This window comes from Notolepis coatsorum (genome assembly GCF_963971535.1).
Source record: "Notolepis coatsorum genome assembly, chromosome: 12".
Taxonomy (NCBI): Eukaryota; Metazoa; Chordata; class Actinopteri; order Aulopiformes; family Paralepididae; genus Notolepis; species Notolepis coatsorum.
Window position 1 is genome coordinate 74,090,501 of NC_140176.1, and position 13,893 is coordinate 74,104,393.

The following is a 13,893-nucleotide window of genomic DNA, read 5'->3' on the forward strand; positions in this document are numbered from 1 at the left end:
GCCAAGCGGAGCCACTGGCCGACAAATACACCCCGCTGAAGGCCCCCCACAACCAACAGAACAGGGAGGGCCGAGCCCCCCCGACCCCCCCTAATGGAGGGCACCCCCCCTATTAGAGGTTTCCCGGGAGGGCGACGTGCGAAGAGGCACTCAAGCAACTCAAAGCACAGGGTGAGCAGACCGTGGCTTGACCCCACGACTACACACACGCACAACCCGCATGCTACCCGGGAACGAACGGAGGGAAACAGCCTCGTTACTGCCCCCAGAATCACGGGGTCAAGGGCAAACCCAACCCCGTGGCAAGGCCGTAGCAGCGGAGCGCGAAGGAAGACCCAGACCCACCAAAGGGACTGGACCCCCTGGAACGGGGGCCCGGAGAAGTCCATGATGCCAGCATCAAGACCCCACCAGGTGGGCACTTAGTGACCCCGCCCCCCACATCGCCAGCGTATTCGGACAAAGGCCCCTCAGCCGAGCGGGCCCTGTCCTCCCTGATGACAGCAGCAGAGAGGGTAGGATCTTTGAACTGAATAATACTGTGTACATCATTTTGAAGTGTGTGACTAAATTGTGTTGTGGAAATAGTTTGTAATTAGTTTCACCCAGCTGACAGAAACTGGAGGTGTGGCCTTTGTGCATGTGGCTTTTGTAAGTTAAGTGGGCACTTGTGACAGTTTTTTTGCTTAAAGACCAGCTTTTTCTCTGTTGGAATCATTCTGATGACAGCAGCAGAGAGGGTAGGATCTTTGAACTGAATAATACTGTGTACATCATTTTGAAGTGTGTGACTAAATTGTGTTGTGGAAATAGTTTGTAATTAGTTTCACCCAGCTGACAGAAACTGGAGGTGTGGCCTTTGTGCATGTGGCTTTTGTAAGTTAAGTGGGCACTTGTGACAGTTTTTTTGCTTAAAGACCAGCTTTTTCTCTGTTGGAATCATTCTGATGACAGCAGCAGAGAGGGTAGGATCTTTGAACTGAATAATACTGTGTACATCATTTTGAAGTGTGTGACTAAATTGTGTTGTGGAAATAGTTTGTAATTAGTTTCACCCAGCTGACAGAAACTGGAGGTGTGGCCTTTGTGCATGTGGCTTTTGTAAGTTAAGTGGGCACTTGTGACAGTTTTTTTGCTTAAAGACCAGCTTTTTCTCTGTTGGAATCATTCTGATGACAGCAGCAGAGAGGGTAGGATCTTTGAACTGAATAATACTGTGTACATCATTTTGAAGTGTGTGACTAAATTGTGTTGTGGAAATAGTTTGTAATTAGTTTCACCCAGCTGACAGAAACTGGAGGTGTGGCCTTTGTGCATGTGGCTTTTGTAAGTTAAGTGGGCACTTGTGACAGTTTTTTTGCTTAAAGACCAGCTTTTTCTCTGTTGGAATCATTCTGATGACAGCAGCAGAGAGGGTAGGATCTTTGAACTGAATAATACTGTGTACATCATTTTGAAGTGTGTGACTAAATTGTGTTGTGGAAATAGTTTGTAATTAGTTTCACCCAGCTGACAGAAACTGGAGGTGTGGCCTTTGTGCATGTGGCTTTTGTAAGTTAAGTGGGCACTTGTGACAGTTTTTTGCTTAAAGACCAGCTTTTTCTCTGTTGGAATCATTCTGATGACAGCAGCAGAGAGGGTAGGATCTTTGAACTGAATAATACTGTGTACATCATTTTGAAGTGTGTGACTAAATTGTGTTGTGGAAATAGTTTGTAATTAGTTTCACCCAGCTGACAGAAACTGGAGGTGTGGCCTTTTGCTGCAGGTGTCACTCATCAGTAATTAGTGATAGTGATTTAAGGACTTGCTGGCCTAGCGTCAGCGAAGCGTCGAGAAACGAAGAGGGACAAAGAGGAGTTTTCCTGGAGTTCTCAGCAGAGGGATCCACCGATCCACCCAGTGCTAAGCACACCATAATCCTATATTTCCCTCCCACTCTGCTATTCCCCTACTATCTCGCTTCCTCCCTACAACCTTCTCCCTGCCACTCTTGACACCACAATGTGCCTCATACCTATATCCACAATCTGCTCCTCCAGAACTGACTCTACCCATCCACGCCAGTTTGCTAGCAACCCGGCAAATCTCTCCTACCCTCCTACAGCCACTAATACACCTGTCACAGTACGGGGAGGCTTATGGAATTGTCAATCAGCAGTCAAGAAAGCTGACTTCATTACTGCCTACGCCCATAGTCTAAATCTGAAAAAAAAAAAAAAAAAAAAAAAAGACCCTGACTAACCTTACTGTCATGCACTTGTCCTAATAAACTAACCTACACTGTAACACGCAACACTTGATGAACATTGTTACTCAGCTGATAGAGTTGTACCCTTCTTGCTGTCTTGTCGTACAGAACTTGTAAGTCGCTTTGGATAAAAGCGTCAGCTAAATGACTAAATGTAAAATGTAAATGTAAACAGTACACCGTCTGGCACACTGACCCTGCAACAGGCAGTCAGCATGGCCGTAAACACACAAAAAAGGTTAACCAACGGAAGCAGGCAGCGCACCGGGGGAAAAAAAACCAGGCAACAGGCTGTTAACCCTAGCCTGGAGACTGCGGACGAGACAGGCGCCAGAAAGGACAGCTGAACACAGCCGCCCCGGCGGAAGGGGCGTATGCTGGCGTTGTTGCATGACCAAGCCTCCATTAAAAAAAAACCCACCCAGAGGGGTCGAGGCAGAGAAGGCTGACACGATTGGCAGACGTCATGAACGTGCAGGGGCACCCTCAACCGGTGAACCCGGGAGTTGACACTGCAGCAACACACCAGAGAACCAACCACCCAGGTGTTACCCTATGCGGTGGTTGGTCCCATAACCCCTCAGGAAAAAACCCCAAAACACACCTGCGGCACTGCCGCAGCCCGTGTTCCAGTTTCCAACAGGGTTATCCCGGGCCTACGGGTCAACGAAAACATTACCTCGGACCGGGCCCGGTGATACGGGGACACAGGGTCCTCCGAGGAGGCCAAGACCACCCCAACAAGCCCCTCTTCGCCATGCGTAAGAGAAGACCGTAAAAATGGAAAACCAGCCCCAGCACCCCGTACTTGGTATTCCCAGGAGGTCACCCAACCAAGTACCAACCAAGACCAACCTGCATGGCGGCCGAGATCCGACGAGATCGGGCGCGTACAGGTTGGCACGGCCATAAGCCATTACGACAGTGTAGAATACAATGTACCCAACAAGGGTTCCATAGCGCTCAACCCTGTGACACCCGGACCGACCTAGCATTTTTCCCCCTGAAAAAAGCCCAAGTCCCTCAGGGTACCAGAACAGCAGATCTGCATCCCCGGCGGACAACGGGTTCAACTGATCCGGACCAGCGCGACCAGAACCAGTCCCGTGCCCTAACCACGCCGACATGCCAACTCCAGGAGAAGGGGCAGATATGCGTGTTGATCTTAAACATAAAAAGAAGGCGCCACTCAGACGTTTCGGTGCGAACCGCGCCCGGCGGCCCACCCCCAGGGCGTGAGACCCTTCCACATATGTTCAGATCCATTCCGTTATCATCCCCTGATATGAACGAGAACCCATCGACAACCACACAGGGCGTCGGAAGAGGAAAAACCCCCATCCCAATTGCTTTATAAAAACGCTGTTTTAACCCCAAGCAATCAAGGCGCGCCAGTCAGTTACCAATGTCCAACAGAACATCCTGAGCTAGCACTATGTGTGCGTTGGACATACCCACATCAATAATAGGCTATTTAGACCATCTTATTGAATCCCCAAGACGCCCAGGCGAACGACAAGAGGGGCGAGATGCAACCAACTCCATGAATGAATGAATGAAAACTCTATCCAACAGATTGCAGAAAGGGTACAACACAGTACGGCTCAATACACACAATTGTTAAGGGGAGGCAGACCTGAGAAAGACGTTAGTCTTGTTTCCATCAGGGACCCCCATTTCCAATTCATATAGACACATCCAACTCTTTATAATAATAAAGAAGAAGCATCACCCGTATGAACCCAACTGCACAGCTGGGAGCAAAAAACCCGTTTTCACACGATTTTACCTCCAGTCACTCTTTTTAATCAGAGAGTAAGACTAGACCCTCCCAGAAAACCTTCCCACACGAGTCGTAGTCATGAGAAAGACATGCCAACTGTGAGTCACGTGACCAACTGACTCAAGTTACACATAAATCGAGCGCAGCAGACCCGTGAGCCCTACGCTCTAACTTGACACCTTAAGACACCGTAACTCATGGAAGGCGTCGCCATAGCAACACCGCTACGACGGGTGGAAACCCTGCCGGCTCCTGTTTGTAATAGGAGTTTGGCAGGATAACCCTCCCCCCCCCCCCCCCCCCCCCCTGCCAAGACGTCCTACCGGCTCGGCCCTGACTGGCTCAGCAGAAGAGATAAAAAATCTCCCAAACCAATCAAGCGGGAAGGAGGGGTTTATTCGACACCCCCTCACAAAAAACCCTTCGTTCCCTACACACAGAAAACAACCGTAGCCATTTTGAAAACCTCCGGTAGAATGCTAATGTATAGCGTAAGCTAATACAATGCCCGCTACCCACAAAATATGAACAGGATTTACAACAAAAAACAAGTCGCATGTGTGTGAATCCTACACCCATTGACTATGTCGTACATAGCAAAAACGCTGACCGAGAGTAACGGCTAGGCCTTGGAACGTGTGTGTACGAGTATTACTGCAACTAACAACACAGCATTGTGAGACACATATACTTAGTTCAAGCAATGGAATAACACCAGTTTCTACCTGCATGTGGAGCGTCAGGCTAATAGAACCCCCTATGACTGAGTGTATGTTGCAGACCTTGCTTAATCTCGTAACACAACACGACTCATCTCACAACGTAAAAGTGCAGATTCAAATTTACACAACCCCATCATATGATCTGTTGAAGAAACACACAGTTTTTTTGCCAAAAAACATAGTCCCCCTTATGTCGGGGAACTTTTTATAGAGGGGCCGGGGAGGGTGTAAAGGAGAGGGGACACAGAGGGGAAAAGTCACTTTCAGCGGCGTCTGCCACCTCGCGCCGCTCGAGTCTTGCCACCCCGAGGAGCCCCGGAGGGACGGTAGTTTACTGTCTGCTGGTCACGACGTTCCCTATCGTCTCCTCCGGTCGTGGATGGGCCGGCGGTAGCAGAAGCGCCGTCTCTTCTCCTGGCCTTCTTGGAGGGGCCAGCAGCGGCGGCGGAGGCAGTGGTAGGGACGACGGAGACAGCTCGACGTCGTGGAAGCCTTCTGACTCCACCGGCAAGGACGGGAGGCGGAAAATGGGGTTGGAGGATGGATCTCTCCTCTGCCATCTCTCTGCATGTTGAGGTCATCAACCGCAGGGCCTTCCCGAACAGACCAGCGTCGGAGAGTGCGGCCGTCAGAAGAGGGGCTCTCTTCTTCTCTGGCACACGGGCCTGCTCCAGCCAAAGATGACGCTGGCCCAGGGTGGCCAGGGCGCGCACTTTCCCCATGGCTATGGCCAGCACCTGGGTAAGGTGCAGGACAGCTCCTGCCGCCTGGGTGATCTGATCGCATTTTACCTTGTTCAGATCCGTGCCGCCCGTCATAATCCCCGATACAAATCTAGCCAGGTGGGCGATGTTAGACGCCGCAGCCAGCGATTGTGTACCAGCGATGAATGACTGGTGACTGGTCACCCCAATATGCCAATCGCCTAGCCGATCTACCCTGGAGGACCGGCTTGCATAAGGGTTCCCACACCATATCCGGACAGAGGAGAGCGGCCATCGGACTATCAAGCCGAGGCACGCCCTCCCCCATACCTTTGACTAACCCCGACACCCGCGTAACTGGTACGTAGGTGGGGGTTAGTCCCATGATGTAGGGAACCGCCTGACCCTGACGAACATAGGCCCCCATTGAGGGGAAAAATGGGTAGACAACGTCCACCCCTCTCACTGGGCGACGCTGCCAGAGATTACCTATGAGATCATCAGGGACAGGAGCAGGCAATGGCAGCGGCAGCGGCACGCCGTTTGCGGCGGCGGCTACCGCCATGAGCTCGGGGAACAAAGCCCGCAGTTCCCCCTGCGGACCCTCCTCCACCGAACCCGCATCCCTCACATGCAGCAGGCTGCAACTGGTCAAGGAGCCACAGTCTGATGTGGCCGATAGTAGGGCATCCTGCTGATGAGGCCAAGGTGGTTCCTCGACATCTTCGAACAGGGAGTCCCACGGAGCCATTTCCCCCCCCTCCGGTGTTTCCTGAGGAGGGATACTCTCCTCCACGGGACCATCATACAAGAATCCGTCCGACTCTTCCATGAAGTCCTCAGTTTCCATCGGAAATCCAGAGCCGGACGCATCCTCGCTGGTCTCCAGCAGTTCCCCAAAACCAGGCCGTTCGCGCCTGCATGCTACCATCTTGCGACGTGAACGGGCAGACGCGAAAAGTTTGCGTCGCAAATCCTCCGGCTCCAAGACAACCCCCTGTTTACCAACGGACGATTCCCCGGAACCAGAAGAACCAGAGTCGAGATCAGGCCATCGCCGGAGCGACGGCACCGACTCCTCGGCTCTTCGGAGAGGCAAACTATCCATCGGCTGTCTCCCGGGCTGGGTCGGCAACCACGAAAGTGGCAACAGCCCAGCACCAGAACGCACGACGGAGGCGGGAATGGAGAACCGCTGGTGAAGAGTAGGTCTAGCGGGTCTACTCTCCGCAGAATACATTATGACCCAAACTTTTTCTTTACAACAGATATGAGAGAAGAAAAAATTAAGCACAATGTAAACTCGTCACAACTCTTACAACTAACAACACGTCAAGTGGGGTACTACCGGGCACTTCCTTGTGGTGAAAGCGAGAAGGAGGAGAGCAGGTGACCACACACCTGCTTATGAAGGTAAGCTGATGAGGGGTATGGTCAGACTAATACTGGTATTAAAGGTACATTTGTGGAATTTATTCAGTGCGCGTGCACGTACGCGAGGGAGTGCATGAGTGATGCCAAGCGGATCCCCTAATGATACAGAACTGTCCATTCTCATTGTCACTTGAGTGCATAAACCGTGCCTTCATAATGGCTTAAAGAAAATAACAATCCATCAGTTGGTTGTCATTTTATAGCGCCGTGAATATAAGGTTTATCGCAGTTTTCGCCTCGTCTTTTTTCTGGGGAGCTAGATAATAGGCTAAAGGCTAGTCACGTTATATATCAAACGCCATTTCTGCTGTATATATACGAATGAAATAAAACAAACTGCGTAGCATCCGGACTATTACAGAGCATCTATGGATGAAATGGGGGCAGCGGGGGACGCCGATTACTGTTATCGATTAGCAATACAGTGTGCGTTCAAGTAGACATTTTCACTGATCGATCACGTTGCGTTTTAAAACAATTTCCAATCCAGCTGTAATTTGGGGGAATAGTATCCTACCGTCAGCCCATGTGATCGCCGGCATTTCGTCATTAGTCATCGGAATCTGGTAGATCGATATGTCCATTGGCTGATCATAAATCCCATTATTCCAGGCTGAAATCTGCGTTCGGTAACGGGATCAAAGATGGAGTATGTTCGGCTGGGATCGAGGCTCATATGAAACGCCCACAGACAGTAAAAAATTTTTTTCCAATTGCCCTCAATGATACTGCAGTGGAGCGATGGCGCCCCTAAGTGGATCTGGCCGGTATTGCATGTTTCGAAAATCAAATATGCGGGTAGGTCCTGCAAGTCGATCGGGGACGTTAATAGCGTTATTAATATGGAATAAAACAATAACAACTTGCCACGAGTTAACTCGTGGCTCTGGTCCACAACGCATGGCACCGTAACACGTATAAACCCGTGGCTGGTCCTTAAAGTGTTAAAGGAACACGCCAACATTTTGGGAAATTAGCTTACCGTCTTCTCCAGAGAGAGACAAGTATATAGATACCAGTTTCCTCTCTGTGCGTTCAGTAGAAAGCTATCTGGTTGCACGTTAGCCTAGCATAGCACAATGAATGGAAGCGGACATGTACGGGTAGCCTACGCATTGTCCAACTAACGCCTCTCCCGTAGGCTACCCGTACATGTCCGCTTCCATTCATTGTGCTAAGCTAGGCTAATGTGCAGCCAGATAGCTTTCTACTGAACGCACAGAGAGGAAACTGGTATCTATCTTCTTCTCTCTCTCTCTGGAGAAGACAGTAAGCTAATTTCCCTAAATGTTGATGTGTTCCTTTAAGTCTTCATGGCCGAGTGCAACTGGATAGAAAAAAATGGAAAAAGGTTGACCCGGTCATACTGTAGGAATTGTGTATGTCCTGGAATGCATAGAGGCCCCGAGAATCACATATATATGATAAGATGTGAATGCCCTGTCACTCCACTGAGGAGAAGTAATAGGTTTTCCTCCAATCAGAATAGTGGTTGTGAAATAGTGGTGATAGCGTGTGCCATTTGGCTGAGAGTTTAGTGTGTGTCTCTAATTTGTGGCCAGGTTATAACAAGATAAAATACTAAGGCGGACATTGCGCTTGTCACCAACACAAGATACACCGGGTTCGACTCCGGCTGTCGGCGTTGCCTCCGGCTTGGGCAAGTCGTCATACTAACTCAATTGGCAGAGTTAGCGGGTGGAAGTCGATTGGGTGGTAATCTGGACGTTGTGGACAGCGACTCCTACAGGTCGGTTGGGGACGCCTGCACAGCAGAGACAGGAAATGGCGGGGGTAGTGTGAGCCTCCCACACGTTACACCTCGCCAATGAGAGTCCGCGCTGGCAGGTGTAAAGATGTGACAGGCTGCCTCCTTGTGTATCGGAGGGGACACGTGATGCAAGGCTTCTATCCTCCCTACAACCGGCCAGTGGGGGGCATATGCGAGCAACGTTCAAGACAGGGGAGGGGAGAATTGGCACAGCGGGTAATTGGGATGGGAGAAAAATAGAAAAAGAGAAGAAAAAGTGGATAAAAAAAACAAGATAAAATACAATTACTTTATTTATATAACAAGGTAATATTAATGAGACAACTTTTCCCTCAATAGACCGCCAAGCCGCACAATTAACTGGCTTAAGCTGGGTTCTTATTGGATTTAAGACAAAACAGGAGTACCATTCAAAAATAGGGACATCAAGCCCTCCAGCAGAGCTTTGTCTTTGTAAAGTAAAGGTTTTGATGCAAGGCCTCTTGTCCACCCAGAGACATTTTATTATAGACTAATTCAAGTTCTTCCTAAAATCTTGAGGAAGATGGAATCATAGAGCTAATCAAATTTTCATTTTTAATCATTGATAATTGAGCTTGAAAATAGTTGTGGAGCGTCCCCCACCTATCCAGATCTGATTATATGTCTTTGAGAACTCTATTGTACTTATTTCATATAAAAGAGGGAAACATTTCAACTCCTAGGTATCTGACATTTTGGACAACAGGATCTCTTTGGGTCGCCGATGAAATGTTCCTCTCTGCGCTTGACCCATCCCGTCAGCCTTCCCCCCAAGGGCAGCTGGGAGCAGACAGGGGCTGCGGCGTGGGGCCGCGCCCTGGCGACAGCGTTAGCGATCTGTCCTGCATGTTTTTCCATTGGGTTTATCTTATCGGGGGGGAAACCCTTGCAAGCACGGCGAGAACATGCAAACTCCACACAGAAAGGCCCGGGACATACCCCACCTGGGTAACTGGCAACGCGGCAACCTGGTCCCCAAGCGGGAATCAAACCCTGGACCTTCTAGCCGTTCCCTATATCCATATTATGTTACTGAATTCTGCAAAGGGTTTGAGTAAATGAGGAACGGATTGCAGCAGGTTTTGTGCATAAATTAATATGCCATCAGCATAAAGTGAAATAGAGTGGGAGGTGTAACATATTGAAATAAGCTTGTGTAATACAGATTGCCTGATTGTTTGAGGAATATGCTCCAGCGAGAAGGCAAACAACAGAGAGGAGAGACGACAGCCCTGGCAGATGATCTGGAAACAATAAATCAAATATATGCACACATTTTAGAGCATATATTTCCTGTTAGTACAATAACAGAAGGCTTACAATAAAGAGTTTGAATCATGGAAATAAATTCTTTACCAAAGCCCATTTTATATAGTACATACAGCCATAGGTAGTCCCATTCTAAATGATCAAATGCCTTGGAATGGAAGGGAACCTGATACATTTATACATTGATTTAGGACACTCGTATTATTCTATAACCCTGTACTGTATATAATAGGAAGTGCACACTACATATATGAAGTGTATATAATAGGAAGTGTACAATACCTATATGAAGTGTATATAATAGGAAGTGCACACTACCTATATGAAGTATATAATAGGAAGTGCACACAACTGTACCTATATGAAGTATATAATAGGAGGTACACACTACTCTACCTGTATGTACTGTATATAATAGGAGGTGGACACTACCTATATGTACTGTATATAATAGGAGGTGCGTAGTAGCTACTTTACCTATATGTACTGTATATAATAGGAGGTACACACTACTTTACCTATATGTACTGTATATAATAAGAGGTGCCCACTAGCTACTCTACCTACTAGGGGTGTAAAGGTACACGTATCCGTACCGAACCTAACCGTTTCAGTGTGTACCGTACCGTACTGAACGGCTGTGTAGTGTACCGAACGAATACAACGGTATGTTAACCACTAACGACCGCCCACCGGGGGCTGTTTTTTTCACAATCTAATATAATTATTATTATAAAAAAATAAAAATTTACAAGTCGATTATTAATTTCAATATAGAATATTCGTTGACAGCCCTACAAGTACAATTCATTACTGCACACTACATCACCCCTGAGTGGAACATGGAAAGCCAAACTTTCCCCCACTGTACCGAAAACCTGTACCGAACCTTGACTTCAAAACCGAGGTACGTACCGTACCGTGGTTTTTGTGTACTGTTACACACCTACTACCTACTTATATGTACTGTATATAACAGGAGATGGACACTACCTACAGTAGATGTACTGTATATAACAGGAGGTGGACACTACCTACAGTATATGTACTGTATATAACGGGGTGGACCCTACCTACAGTATATGTACTGTATATAACGGGGTGGACCCTACCTACAGTATATGCACTGTATATAACGGGGTGGACCCTACCTACAGTATATGTACTGTATATAACAGGAGGTGGACCCTACCTACAGTAGATGTACTGTATATAACATGGTGAACCCTACCTACAGTAGATGTACTGTATATAACAGGGTGGACCCTACTTACAGTATATGTACTGTATATAACAGGGTGGATCCTACCTACAGTAGATGTACTGTATATAACAGGAGGTGGACCCTACCTACAGTATATGTACTGTATATAACGGGGTGGACCCTACCTACAGTATATGTACTGTATATAATGGGGTGGACCCTACCTACAGTATATATACTGTATATAACGGGGTGGACTCTACCTACAGTATATATATATACTGTATATAACGGGGTGGACCCTACCTACAGTATATGTACTGTATATAACAGGAGGTGGACCCTACCTACAGTATATGTACTGTATATAATGGGGTGGACCCTACCTACAGTATATATACTGTATATAACGGGGTGGACCCTACCTACATTATATGTACTGTATATAACAGGGTGGACCCTACCTACAGTAGATGCACTGTATATAACATGGTGAACCCTACCTACAGTAGATGTACTGTATATAACAGGGTGGACCCTACTTACAGTATATGTACTGTATATAACAGGGTGGATCCTACCTACAGTAGATGTACTGTATATAACAGGAGGTGGACCCTACCTACAGTATATGTACTGTATATAACGGGGTGGACCCTACCTACAGTATATGTACTGTATATAATGGGGTGGACCCTACCTACAGTATATATACTGTATATAACGGGGTGGACTCTACCTACAGTATATATGTATACTGTATATAATGGGGTGGACCCTACCTACAGTATATATACTGTATATAACGGGGTGGACCCTACCTACAGTAGATGTACTGTATATAACAGGGTGGACCCTACTTACAGTATATGTACTGTATATAACAGGGTGGATCCTACCTACAGTAGATGTACTGTATATAACAGGAGGTGGACCCTACCTACAGTATATGTACTGTATATAACGGGGTGGACCCTACCTACAGTATATGTACTGTATATAATGGGGTGGACCCTACCTACAGTATATATACTGTATATAACGGGGTGGACTCTACCTACAGTATATATATATACTGTATATAACGGGGTGGACCCTACCTACAGTATATGTACTGTATATAACAGGAGGTGGACCCTACCTACAGTATATGTACTGTATATAATGGGGTGGACCCTACCTACAGTATATATACTGTATATAACGGGGTGGACCCTACCTACAGTATATGTACTGTATATAACAGGGTGGACCCTACCTACAGTATATATACTGTATATAACGGGGTGGACCCTACCTACTGTATATAACGGGGTGGACCCTACCTACAGTATATGTACTGTATATAACAGGGTGGACCCTACCTACAGTATATGTACTGTATATAACAGGGTGGACCCTACCTACAGTATATGTACTGTATATAACAGGGTGGACCCTACCTACAGTATATGTACTGTATATAACAGGGTGGACCCTACCTACTGTATATAACGGGGTGGACCCTACCTACAGTATATATACTGTATATAACAGGGTGGACCCAACTACAGTATATGTACTGTATATAACGGGGTGGACCCTACCTATATGTACTGTACAGTATATAATAGGAGGTTCACACCACTCTACCTATACATACAGAATTTTGCCAGAAAAAGGCCCTCTGGACTCAAATCACTGTCAATAAATGGTATTTTGGAGGAGCAATTGAGTGCAGATTTTACATTTACTATCCTGACCAGCATAAACATGCCCTGGCTTGGTTTGCTATAAAGTTCTCGCCCCGGAGCGGAGCAGCATGCTATCCGCACATTGCCGACACCATCACCCTCCCTTCTCACTGCTGTCCATGTGTTCGAGTTTCCAACATAATTTTGGCCTCATCCTGTCTGCCGTAACCTTGTTTATTCCCAACAGCGGCATTAGAGGAGCTATAAAAGTATTTATGGGAGTAGGAATGCAGGGGAGCCAATCTAAGGTAAATATATAAATCCTGGCTGCTGATTTGTCAGGGCCAGAAGGTGCAGGCTGGTGATCAGTAGGGCTAGGAAGTATTCCCTGGACGACTATGTGACTGAGGCGGGAGAGATGGAGCAGCATGCCAAACAGCGATATGGCGATGCCGTTGTGCTTTTAATATGGCCATGCTGGCCTTCGCCTTTGAGGTGAGACACTGGCCGGGCTATCCATCTACCACGAGCTGGCATCATTAGCCCAGAACCCACCAGGGACCTGACTCAGCAAATGGTGTGTGTTTGTGTTGTTTGTGCTCATGTTTGTTCTTGTACTCTATCATTGTCCTCGCAAGTAGAGTGCAATTGCACTGGTAACTTCTAAGGGCGTTTTCGCCGATCTAGATGAGAGAAAATTACAGTCTGAAGTTCTGAACTGTGTGAATCGCCTCAATGACTAATCCTGCATATCAGTAATAATGACGTAATTTCATACTCTTGTAGTATTTAGAAAGGCTACATTTGTTATTTTTGGTAGTGGCACAAACCCAAACAAATGTATCCCACATCCACGTTTGTCTGAGATCTACTAAATCACGTACTTTACAATTGTTTTGTGATTGAATAATGAAGTGAAGTGGAATGCAATTCAGTCGGATTATCAGGCAAATTCCTCTCGCTCTCTGTCTCCCAGCTAATCAGTCCTCTCAATGAACAACCTAGTAGATGGCAGCAAAGACCAGGGCGATGAGCTGATAACCAGCCAGTCGTTGAGGATA